The sequence below is a fragment of the Lygodium microphyllum genome, chromosome 5 (assembly GCF_053477565.2).
Source record: "Lygodium microphyllum isolate KBCC chromosome 5, Lygodium_microphyllum_v1.1.10, whole genome shotgun sequence".
NCBI lineage: Eukaryota > Viridiplantae > Streptophyta > Polypodiopsida > Schizaeales > Lygodiaceae > Lygodium > Lygodium microphyllum.
Genome location: NC_141139.1, coordinates 125,469,872 through 125,483,317, shown reverse-complemented (window position 1 = coordinate 125,483,317; position 13,446 = coordinate 125,469,872). Strand labels below are relative to the sequence as shown.

Here is a 13,446-nt window from a genome sequence, read left to right as displayed (position 1 = left end):
CATGCTCCACTGATGTAAAAAAGGAAGCTGCGTTCAAACGATGTTAGTCTCTACTCCATGATCTTCATTCTTATATGGAGTAATCGCCAAATTATTTTGCTTCTAGTCAAGTGATCCATATTTTAATTATGCTGCATTTGTAGACCCTACATCAAACTGTCCATGGTCAGATTGAATACTTTGCTGACTGCAATCCACTTCTGTGCTTTCTGGAAAGGCAACTTGTAGCTTACGCTTTCCTTCTACTGAAGGTTCATGTCCAATGTGGCTGCTTGATTTACTAAAGTCCCCTTGTTAAAAAGAGGAGTTAAATGGCCATGTTGTTCTTCAGACTGTTCATCCTGAGATAAATGTCACCTCTCTTCATTACTCTCAACTAGACACACTGTTTTTTTTCTTTTTTCTGGTGCAGTCAGGGCCTCTGATAAAGCTCTCCTCGTCTTGTTCCCTCTTTACCTGAGGGTTGCAAACAGGTGGTTTTCAGATTGACGGCCATCCATCAGAGCAGCGCAGCTGGCTTCTATCGCTTGAGATTTTACCATGGTGGTGGTGGATGCCATTGTCAATCGTGAAGTTAAGTTGTTCGGCCATTGGAGTTTTGATGATGTTGAGATCCACGACATCTCTCTGGCTGATTACATTGCCGTGTGAGTGGACAAGCATGCTACATTTGTGCCACGTATAGCAGGCCATTACTCTGTGAAGTGCTTTCGAAAGGCTCAATGTCCAATTGTGGAAAGCTCTCCCTTTCCTTCTAAGAGGAAGATTCAAGATAGGAATGTCTTCATCTTGATTAAGCTCAAGCTAGTTCAATACCTCAGCATCTATAATTGGAGCATGGGACCAAACTTTAAGAATCCTGGCTGCACTAGCTTCCGCTTCCTCCCTCCTGGAGACAGGCCTCCCTTCTCAATTCCACTCCTAGCTATTATGTAGAGGTGCACGACAAATCCAACTGATCTCCTTAATACGATTGTGTCGTCAGAATTGCAGGAGCTTTTTCCAAGGAATCATCATCGTTGCTTCCCTCCCTCTATTGTTGCAAACACCATGTCTAGAATAGTCCCGATCCACATGACGACTCCCTCCTAAAAGCAGAGATCACCCCCCCTCGCTTTTACCAAAGTAAAAAATAACTTGCATCACCCTCAAAGGAAGCTGAGAAAGCAGAGTCCCAAAGGAGCACCTAGTGCCTAAGGCATATCAAGACTCAGACTGGAAGTTTCCAGCTCAGGTTCACTTCCGTATTCACAAGGAATGCATGCCACTGGAAGTTGATGAGTTTAAACAAGCCATTAAGGACAATTACTTCAACTGTGGCAAGTTCAATGTCGAGCTCAATGGTGAGCAGGTTGATAGGCTAGTCAAGTTGTACCGACCCCTGGATGAGCGAGGACAGGCAAAGCCGAAGCCCAAGCCTAGTAATGTAGGTAAGCACGAACCTGTAACCAAAAGAAATGTGTCATGTGGACCACCACAGGTGCGAGCTCCACCTCCCTGAGTTGCAGCTCTAGCACTGCCTAGGGCAACTCTGTATGCCTGTGATTATGCTCCTACATATGTTAGGGAAGATCTTCGTAGTGACTATGTTGTTGCCCCAGTTGTTCCAAATCCAGATCTGGAGCTTCTGGAAGCTAAAGCTATCAGGCGCAGGCAATTGCAGGATGCTGAGTTGTGACTATTCATTCATAGCTATAGTTAAAAGCCCTGATTGCAAACACAAATAAAAAATCAAATTGGACAATCTTTGCTACAAAAATTATGTGAGTTTTACTAGAGAGAGAGAGAGAGAGAGAGCACTTACGAGAAAACTAGGGATCATACACACACAAACACGCTGTTACGCGAGCAGTGAATGAGAACTAGCCTCTCTCACAACCCAATAACAAGATGTAAAGGAGTGCCGGTTAAAGTATTTGACCTTGTCGAATGCACTACTCAACTTGGAAAATTTAAATATTCGACGAAAATCACAACCACACAAGACAAGTCACAAAGAAAATATCCAAAATTTTGACAACAACCAAATAAGTTACATTCTCATACCTTGATAGCCTCGATCTGAAGCTTGGCACCACAAAGTCTAACTTCTTCCTTTTCCACAATAGCACATCCAAAGATCTCTTACATGTGACCCTCCTCTCACATCTCTCACAAGATGACAAGAAGATACAAGGGAAGAGGGCCCCTAACTCTCCACTCTCCTCTCCTTTTATAGTTTTCTAATCCTTTCTTACGTGAAGAAGCGAAGCGTTTGCTTTTCCAAAAAATCCTTAAACTTTTTACAAGGTGAAACGTTAATGCGCTAAGGCACACTATGTTTTTAAACTTTAAAAGTTTAAGCTTTATAATATAGCCTTTGAAACTAAAAAAACTCCATGCTTTTCTTGACGCGTTCTTTTGATTCGTGAGATGTTTCATTTCTTTGGAAACTGAAACCCTGACAGACAAGGTGTCCTCCATTATGGCTACCTTTTCCCCCTTTCTCTTTATCTAATCTCTTCGTCTTTCTCTGTCACTCTTCTTCTCCGTTCTGTCTCTAAAGACTCAGAGCACCACTCTCCGTGCTCAGAGTATCGATTCGCCAAGGTTTTCAAGTAATCAATTCTCGTAACACTCGCCTCAGATAGCCGAACTTGGTGCCAGCGAGGTCCACAGAGAAATCAGGAAGAGAAATCAGGAAGCCTCTTCCGCTTGCACGAGGTCTCCATATCTCTCTCTCTCTCTCCGTCTCTCTCTATCTCTGTGGTCTGATTCTCTATCTTCTTTTCAAAAGAGATGGTGCAGGGATGCAGGAGAAGCCATGGAAGCCCTACTGCTACTCTTAATAAGAAGAAGGCGGCTCACTAAATGGCATATGCGAGAATTTGTGGTGGCAGAGGATCCCCCCTTCTTTGCTGGCGACGATTCTTCTGTTGAGGATTCATCAAAATGAAAAGCAGATGTTACTGATAAGGTGAACGATTGCCCTGGGGCAGCACTTTGCAACACCTTCACAGAGGGTGCGCACGTTACCAGCATTGATATTGAACAGATTATCACAAGTCATCCCAGGTTTCCGAGGTACTCTTGCTGGGATAATCACAAGCTCCATACCCTCCAAGGACACTTCAAGTTGATCCTTGCCAACAAAACCACGAACAACAGTGCTTGTGTCCGTGTCACTGAGATTAACTGTCACTCCTGGTGTGTTTACCACATCGTACAAGTGAAGGACTGAGATCAAGGGGTTCACCTTCAATAGAAGAGCCAAGGGTTGCCCTATACCACTAGAAGCCCCGAGAAGAGCAACTTTGAACCCAGCGGCTGCACCTTTGGCCCTGCAACCATCCATTCTAATGCCTGCTGCCAGACGCTCCGAAGAGGAAGGCGAAGGCTGGAGGTGAGCACTGAGTCTAGCGAGACGCAAGCAGTAGCAATCTTCTACGGCCATGGCTTGTCTGTTTTCCCTCTCAGAAAGGCGGTTTAGAAGGGATGCAATGTATCAATGAGAAGGGAGAAGCCTTGATTTTCTCTCTCTCTCTCTCCTTTGTTCTGGAGTTAGGTCATCTTTCTTCTGCTGGCCTTGCTTTGGATTCCTTGCTAGTGCACATTCACGGTCATGCTCCCTTTGGTTTCCACGAGTCATGATATCCTGGATTGCCAAGCCCAACAACGGCACCACACACTCAGATCTGGCAGCAATTTCCTAGCTGTTTCTTTGTGTATGAGATTCCCCGTCTGTCTGCCCGCCTTTTGGATGTTCTACTGTAGCACTGCCTTCCATCCATAAACTTTGCCCCTATAAAGTGGATACACCAAACCCTTCACATCATCTTTCTCTTGAGATGAATGAATCCTAGAATAATCTGATGTATGTGGCTTATAAATATCAACAGGAACCAGTCTGTGATCATAATATTGTTCTCCTCTAGGTCCTGCTCTAGTGGAGCCTCTTCCTGTTATTTGATTACTTTGTGAGTTTAACCCCCTCCTTGTAACGTGTCCACTAGAATCATCTAGGACACGTCTTAGCAGTCAATCGGAAAGGATGTCTAGAAAGCTTCGCCCTGCACTCCCATGGAATATTACGGGATTTGCGATCTAGGTCTTTCCCCGTCTGCCTTGTACCGGAAGTATCCTGGCCGTTCCCACTTAGGATCGATCGGAATTAGGGTTATCCTGATTGGTCATTATCTAATAGCAACTAGCGTCGGACCCAAGCGAACTACTTTAAGTAGAAACGCCAGGCCCAAAGCGGATTCACACTGCACTTGGTTCAAGGAGAATGGGAAACGAGAGGGATGCAAAGCTCAACCTCTCTGCCATAAGGCATAGTCCCATTCCGTTCCCCTAAAATAGCGTAAATTGGTTAAGAAATAACTCTAGGTCATCGCTTTCGTTATTTGTTTTCTTTGACGATCATCTTGCTGTTCCTCGAGTTTCTGAGAAAAGTTCCCGGCTAACCGGGACCACCCAACCATAGGACGGACCCATGGCCTATCCTCCGCACTTTCCTCGGTTTGTTTTAGTTATGTAATTATCTAACACATTAATTTGGCATATGACAATCAGCTTCTTTAATTAATCCATTAAGCACTGGTTGCTTCACGTAATCTTATCACGTGACATAGAAAAACAATATCAAACAAGTTCTTTATTAACATTTCATCATTTTATCTTTGAAATACAAGGAGTTTCGCTTGTAGGCTTGTCCATAATCTGTCCGAAGGCTATCCAGTAATCCACAGAGATCACTATTCCAAGCTTCCGCCCGTAGACTAGTATGCGGGCCTTAAGATCCAATCCGGAGTCACGTTAGCCTCTTGTGCAGGACCCGGAGGCGAGGGATTTACGGCCAGAGCCCCCCTGGCACCAAAGCGTCCTCCTGCTCCAAGTAGAGCTCAACGGAGAGACATCTCGTAGCGGGTTCGGTCCACGTTCTCGGCGTGGTCAACAACCCGCTTGGTTAGGGTCAGGCAGGCAGTGAGGGGTAACTGAAAGTGCCTCTCCCTTCAGGCCTTCATCCTGAAGTATAGGTATTCATTTAATTTATAATTCATAAATCAAATAGTGCTCTAAAATCTCTAGCAAGCACAAACATTTTCATTAATCGACCTTGTTGTTTGGGAAATTGCTAAGGAATGATTTTTTCCTTTCGAATGTATCAACACTCGTTCCAAGGTGTCTTGCAACTTGGCAAGATCCTTTATATTCCGGGTTAGGGTGTACCTTATTAACCCAACTTGGTCAACCCTAAAGTTCATTAGATACTTTAGTTTCCGATTCATAACTTTCCTTATTTAGAAGGATATCCAAGAATACATCCTTTTGCAAGATAACTTGCGTAAGGATCTGCCATCCTTGTTGAGATTATTTACACTTTCTTCTTGTGAGTCAATCACAAGACTATATGACTTCGTACTTGCTGTGTAAGTCCTGCGATGAAATAATCCGTTTTAGTTTCTTTAAGCTGACGTATGTTGGACCTAGGGTCTCTTTTTAAGGATTTTAGGGACAAACCCTAGTTCTTTTACATTTACGAATTTATTGACCCTACAATCAAGGAAGATAGTCAAGTGTTTAAGGTATAAACGTTTCTTGGTCTTTAAGTCCTTTCTAAGGCATATTTCGTAGCATAGGTATTTCTAAGTTTACATTAATTTGGTTATCTTTTAGGAGATAATATTGAGATCACCTTGGCACGATTGTTATCCTTATGACAGTTGATTTTTTCAGTCCTAACTTTAATGCTTTGAGGTTAGGTAAATACAATTAATCTTCATTTTTCCTTGCAATGAAACTCATGCCAAAATAACAATCTTTTCCTTGCTAAGATATGCAATTAGCAATGATAACTTTCTAGAATTCAGCAACGTAAAAAACCTTTCATGAATTTCATCTTCTACAATGATTCATTGCAAAAAGGAATAGGACTAATGGTGCAAGATGCGGTTTTTATACCTTTAAGATTTAGCCGAAAATATACTACTACAGTAGGCAGATAATCTTGGTCGTAATTCGTTTTAATGCATGATGCTATTCGAAGGAAACTATGTTCTATACATTATCATTTGTTCAATTAAGCTAAACTCCTTCATTGAAAATAACTCGGAAAAATATATCCTATCCCTAACAATTTATCTTTGCATGATTGGCTTAAAACCGATATAAAATCAAGAAGAAAAAAAACCTGGTTTTGGGGTGAGATATCCGCATGGATACCGGGAGATGACCCTCCCGCAGCTACTCCTTGGACTTTCTTAGGCGGCATCGCAGTTCGAATGTGAAGACAGGTTTTACTCTTTCTTTCGGATTTCCACCGTCTCTCTTTCGAGGTAAGGAGTCGTTCAAAAGGTTGACCACGAGAAGGGATAATAACACCTCTAAATCTTAGCTTGTTCAGAGAGGGAAAGGTTTATGAAGCTTAAGAGAAAAAGGGTCTATAGGATATAATCATGGTGAAAAAGTTTATGTGTGAGTGTGGCTTCACAAACATCTATGGAAGCCCTTGGAAGAACTTTAGGCTTGGGGTAAAAGGTATAGGAAGGGAGATTTTTAGTAGGTTTTTGGGACACGAAGTAGTAAAGGTTTTAGGGATTTTAACTCGGGGTAAAAAAAAGGGTAAAAGTAACAGTTGAAGGCTTATAGCATGGGGAAGGGAAAAAGGGAACACGGGCTCAAAAAGGGCTTAGGGTTGTATAAAAAAAAAGAAATATGAGGGGTAAAACACGGGGTTTCAAACACAAGATGGGACTTATGGATTTAGGCACGGGGCTTAAGGGTTTTCTTTTCCTAGAGTAAGGTAAACTTTAAGGGACTTGGGTTTAATGTACAACGGAAAAGGCTTTAATGTACCCCGAAAAAAGGGCTTTAATGTACCTGGAAAAAGGGGTTAAATCTACCACGGAAAAGGTTTAATGTACCACGGGAAAGGGGGCTTAGGAAGAGGCCCCTTAGAAGTTACTAGAAGCTTCTAAAGCTTCCAGCTATAGTGGTGGCAGGGAGAGGAGATAGGATGACGACGGCCAGCATGGCCAGGCAGCCGTGATCCCAACGGAACAGGTGGCGGCTCTTTGTACCAGTGGCGGTTCTGGTCATCAACGGCGGCAGCTGGCGGCTCCCTCTATTCACGACGAAGCTTCTTCAGCTCTCCCCTCTTTCACCGTGCACATCACCGTTCTGATTGGCTGCCACGAGAGTGTCGAGCTGCCTCCTGATTTCGTCTATGGCTGGCATAAGAAGCTCACGGCCAGCAGCAGCTATGGTCTCGGCGAGACGCGTAGAACACCGGTTGAATAGAGAGAGGAAGACAACGATCTCTCTTGCTTTCTCACTGTCTATCAACCTCACGACCTTTTTTCCTTCTCACTCCTTAGAGGGGATATTTATAGGGAAGGGGTAAGGCCTTCCCTTCCCCCCACGTGTTTGCCCACATGTAGACTCTCACCTCCACCTCATTCACTCTCCCATTTTAGCACCATCCCCTTCCCTCGGCCACGCTTCGGCTGGGGAAAGGTAATAAAAAAATTTGCAATAAATCAATATTTATCCCTTATCCTCCTCCCAAGAGGAGGTTCTCATGAGAAATACGGGATTTTGCTAAGCTATGTCTCAATTGGGCTCAGTGGCGAGTGTATTAGATTAACCCGTCCCAATGTAACATTTTCACTTCCTCGAGACTTCACCTGGCCTTTATAATATATATATATATATATATATATATATATATATATATATATTACAAGAATATTACGTTCTCTCCCCCTTAGAGGAATCGAGATGTCCTCATCTCGAGATAAATTGGGGATATTGATGGTTGAGAGTGCCTTCATCTACCCAAGTGGCATCCTCCTCGAGATAATCTTTCCACTGGACGAGATATTCTCTCAAGGTTCTGGAGCTTAACTGTCTCTCCCTAACATCTAAGATCCTATCCGGCCTTAGTTCAAGGACTCCTTGACTAGGCATTACAATTTGTTGGTCATCAAGTACATGGTTAGGGTTTGGTACATATTTTTTCAATAGGCTGATGTGGAATACATTGTGAACCTTTAGGTTCTCAGGGAGTTGTAATCTATAAGCATTGGGTCCTAGGCATTTGAGGATTTTGTACGGCCCACAATACCTTGGACTTAGCTTCTTGCAATCTCCTAGGGATAGAGAACTCTTTTTAGGGCGTATGCGAATGAAGACCATGTCTCCTTCTTCGAAGACTCTTTCTTGACGTTTCAGATCCGTGTATGCCTTCTGTCTATCCTTGGCCGCCTATATGTCTTGTCTTATTGACTTTATTTGATCATCCATCTCTTCCAACATCTGCCTTGACGCTTCAACCCTTAGGGTTGGATCAGAAAAGTTTAGAGGACTTCGACAATCATGACCATATAATGCTTGGAAAGGGGTCATCTGAATGCTTTGCTGGTAAGAAGCATTGTAGGCAAATTCTACCAAAGGCAAGTATTGAATCCACTTCTTGGGTTCTCGAGAGCAGTATGCCCTAAGCATATCCTCGATGACTTGGTTTACTCGCTTTGTTTGGCCATCCGTTTGGGGATGGTAGGCGGTGCTAAAACAGAGTTTAGTCCCAATAGCTTCAAAGATAGCTCTCCAGAAGTGTGATGTGAAGAGAGAATCTCGATCACTAATGATTCTTCTGGGTAAACCATGTAGCTTGAATATCTCCTTGATAAACAATCTTGCAATGTCGGAGGCTTTATAGTTTTTCTTTACTGGAATCAGGTGTGCAACCTTGGTAAGCATGTCAACCACAACCATGATGGAGTTGTATCCTCCCTGGACTTGGGATAAGCCTACAACAAAATCCATAATGATGAATTCCCATTTCATTTGGGGGATGTCAAGCGGTTGCAGTTTCCCTGGCATCGTGACATGTTCGGCTTTGATACGCTGGCAAGACAAACACTCAGTGACATATTTGAGAATGTCACCTTTAAGCCTCTCCTAATGGTAGCTCTTCCTAAACTGCATTAAGAGTCTTAGCATAGCTAGGATGTCCTGCGAAAGGGGAATCATGAGCTTCCCACATTATCTTCTGCTTAAGTGACTGGCTTGCTGGTATACACAGTCTTGTTTTGTAGTAGACAAGTCCATTATCAATGGAAAATTCCTGATACTTAGCTTGCAACTTTTGATTTTGCTCCTTGGTAGATATTTTCTTTAGCATTGTTTGGTAGGCCAAATCATGGCATGCTTCCTCTCTAGCTAATTCGAGTATTGGATTGTTTGGCATAGATACTTTTGTAGCTAGAGATCTGGCCGTTGATGGATTCTGCAAGATTAGGGAATTTAGAAATGCATTGCGACTAAGTGCATCGGCAACTACATTCTCTTTCCCTGGTCGGTACTTGATTTCAAAATCATATTCCTCCAACACTTCAATCCACCGACGTTGCCTCATGTTGAGCTCGTTCTGGGTAAAGATCCATTTGAGGCTCTTATGGTCGGTTACTAGAGTAAACTTGTTACCCAACAGGTAGTGTCTCCAAAGTTTTAGAGCATGGATGATAGCTAGTAATTCCAGATCATGCGTAGCATAATTCTTTTCATGGCTCTTCAATTTCCTTGAAGAGTATGCTACTGGATAACCTTCCTGCATAAGTATACACCCCAAGGCAAGAATGCTAGCATCAGTTACTACCTCGAACTCCTTATTGAGGTCAGGAAGTTTTATAATAGGTGCTGATACCAAACTTTGCTTCAATCTGTCGAAGCTATTTTGTTCGGAAGTTGACCATGTAATGGAAGTTTGCTTCTTTAGTAAGTCTATAAGAGGTGCTGTAATCAAATCATAGTTTTTGATGAAGACCCTATACCATCCTCTCAATCCAAGAAGGCTACGCATCTCTTTGATGGATACTGGTATTGGCCATTCAAGCACATCTCTGACCTTGGCTGGGTCTACTGATATTCCTTCTGATGATACTATAAATCCCAGATATTCAATCTGACGCTTGAAGAATGCACACTTCTTCATTTTTGTATACAGCTTATGTGAACAATCATTACGAGTAGCCAAAGGACTGATCAACAATCATTCTTCAGTGCTTAACACCTTCCCTCAGCCTCCTCTTGAGGGGGATGACCGCCCATGGAAATTAGGGCATATATATAAAGTTGAAAAGTGAATGGGAAGCTCATTCTTGTGTGTGGCCAAAGCTTCTTCTTCTTCTTCTCTTGTTTCTTACCTTCTTGCTTGTGCTTGAGAGAGGGATTGAGAGAGTGTGAGGGAGTGATTGTGTGAGAGTGAGGGATCTTGGAGAAGAAGCTCTCCATCTTCTCTCTTCACTGGCATGGAAGTATTTGATAAGGACAGGAGATGACCCCCGAGTGCAGTGCATCAGTAAGTGCTGTTGAGATATCGAGCTCCACTCGTGATACGCCAGGGTGACCGTTGTGTATTTATGTCACCGACTTGTCAGTTGCAGACGCAGTTGGTACACCGCCCATGAATAATAGCTACATGATAGCTATCCTTGTCTACTCTAGTTCGTGGCTCAGTTAGTATGCCACCTTAGTTAGTTGAGTTTGTTTTGAGACCCATATATAGGGTTCTTCTATTTCTTTGTACTTGAGTTCTTTTGGCTTACACAACTAAGAAGAGGAAAACTGTTTTCAGCCTCCACCCTTGTGTGTCTTCCCCCATTGTGCAAGCAAGAAAGCTTCAAGCGAGACTCCTTCCTTCTCTCCCACAATCTTGACATGGTATCAGAGCCTTGTTCGTGGTAAGGAGCTCAAGAAAGCAAGCCAAGCTCGCGGTGTTTTGGTAAGAGGAGCAGTGTTTCTTTCATTTTCTGTTTTGGGAGCAGATCTCTGCAGGTAGCACAGTCGGAAAGTGCAGGAGTGCATTGTCTCAGGTTGAGACGCCCTTCGCGGTGAAGCAAAAGGGCAGTATATGCTGCGGGTAAGGGCTTTAGCCCTTGGCGACCTTGTTTTTTTGATTTGAGGCCATTTCCGGGCCTGTTTTGGTGGCGGAAGTTTTCTGCACGCACTCAGGAAAAGGCCCAGTTTTATGCTGTGCAGCCACTGTTCTACAGGTCGGTGAATAGTTACTGTAAAAATTGCATTGTATGCTTGTGTGCAGAGACATTGGGAGTTACAGAATCATCCCTGTTGCCTGTTGATGCAAAATCGTCACTAGGAAGTGACTGTGTGGTCAAATACCACTTTCGCCAGTTTTGCAGATTTTCCCTTGTGAGGGTGAAGCTGTGGTTTTTGCAGTGACAGAATTTTTTGCAGTCTTCTGTAATGGCATCTAATTCTCTTTCACAGATTGTCACTGAAAAGCTTGACAAGAACAACTTCCAAGCATAGAAGTTTAGAATGACGAATTTCCTTATGGGAAAAGGATATTGGGAATTTGTTGCAGGAAATGAAGAAGAACCAGTTCTTCCTGATGTTCCCAATCAACAGCAAATGCAGGCATTTAAAACATGGCATGAGAGAGCCAGGAAAGTTATGTACTGGCTGTCTATCAGCATTTCAGACTCTATGATTGTGCATATTCAGGGTGTAAGTACGCCAAAGGAGGCATGGGATACTTTGTCAAAAATGTATAGCACAAATACGCAAGCCAGGAAAATGCAGCTCAAGCAAGAGTTGCATAATGTGCAAAGAGAAAATATGAGCATCAACGACTACCACATGAAGGTGAAGAAGATTGCAGATGCACTTGCTTCCATTGGGTCACCAGTGGAAGATGATGATTTAGTTTCTGTGACCTTGAATGGTCTAGGAAAGGATTATGCACAGTTTCGGACATCCATTTCAGTTCGTGAAAGATTTCCTGATTTTGAGGAGTTGATTGCTCTTCTAATTTCTGAGGAACAGAGAAATGGTGGTGCATCTTCTTCAGGAGGAACTTCAAAAGAAGCTGTCTTCTACTCAAATGCTGGAAGAGGTAGAGGTAGAGGTAGAGAAGGCCGATTTGCAGGCCGTGGCAGAAATCAGAATATGCAGCAAACTCAAGAAAACCAGTCCTATGGAGGAGGACGTGGTAACTCTAGAGGCAGGGGGAGCCAAAGAGGTCGTGGTGGATGGCAAAGAGGCCAAAATGCAAACAGTAATGTTGAATGCTACTATTGTGGTAAAATGGGTCATATGGCTAAAGACTGCTATAAAAAGCAGAATGACATCATGAATGGAAAACTGCAACAAGGGAATTATGCATCTTCTAGCAGACAGGGTGACGACAGAAATGAGCATTTGTTCATGGTGCAGCACATGAACAATTCTGTGACAAGTGCAGAAGAAAGCAATGATGTATGGTATGTTGACTCAGGTGCATCAAACCACATGACAGGTCATGCAGAATGGATGGAGGATGCAAGGAAAATGGAAAAACCAGGATTTGTGGAGACTGGTGATGATACTGCACATCCTATTGTGCAGATTGGAAAAATTCCCTTGTCTATGCAAGATGGGAAAAAGAAATACCTGTCCGATGTATTTCATGTCCTGAATATCACCAAGAATCTGGTTTCTGTCGGTCAAATGGTTGAGTAGGGCTTGCAGGTCAGATTTAATCCTCATGGATGCTTTGTTGAGGATATGAAAAATAAAGGTCGCCTGATAGCAAAAGGAAAGAAGAAGGGCAGAATGTTTACGTTGGATGCAGACATGTCTGAATTGAGTGCAGCAATGTTTGCACATGGGACCGGTGTAGTTGCAGATATTGATATCTGGCATAAACGCATTGGTCATGTTAATGTACACGACTTAAATCAATGCAGGCCCAAAATATTGTTGCAGGATTGCCAAAATTCAAGGTTGCAGAAATGCATAAGGTATGTGAAGCCTGTCAGTTTGGAAAACAGGCAAGGAAACCATTTCCTAGACATGTTCAAGAGAGTGAGAAGCCATTGGAATTAATCCACTCTGATGTGTGGACTACTAAAGCTGCATCTCTTGGAGGCTGTCATTATTTTGTCAGTTTTATTGATGACTATAGCAGAAAAGTTTGGGTGTATTTTATGAAAAAGAAAAGTGAAGTTTTTGGGCATTTCAAAATCCTTAAAGCTATGGCTGAAAAAGAAACAGGTCTGCAAATAAAATGCCTAAGGTCAGATGGAGGGGGAGAGTACCTCTCAAATGAATTTGCAAAGTTCTTACAGGAGCATGGTATAAAGCAGTAATATTCATGCAGTTATACCCCACAACAAAATGGAATTGCAGAAAGGAAAAACAGGCATATTGGAGAGGTATCTCGTGCCATGCTCAATGAAAAAGACTTGCCAGATTTTTATTAGGTTGAAGCAGTTGCTACAGCAGTCTATATAATGAATATGACTCCCATTGCAGCAATACATGGGATGACTCCAGAGGAGAGGTATACTGGTAGGAAACCAGATATTTCTCATTTGAAAATTTTTGGTTGCATTGCCTATGTACATGTGCCAGATGAGTTGAGATCCAAGTTGGATCCAAAAGCTGAGAAGTGCATCTTTA

The 13,446-nt window shown here is 42.8% G+C and overlaps 1 pseudogene; it reads right to left on the bottom strand.

The window, feature by feature from the left end:
• Positions 1–2,922: 2,922 nt before the first annotated feature.
• Positions 2,923–3,521, bottom strand: LOC148036370 (malate dehydrogenase, glyoxysomal pseudogene; annotated as a pseudogene).
• Between the last annotated feature and the right edge of the window lie 9,925 nt (positions 3,522–13,446).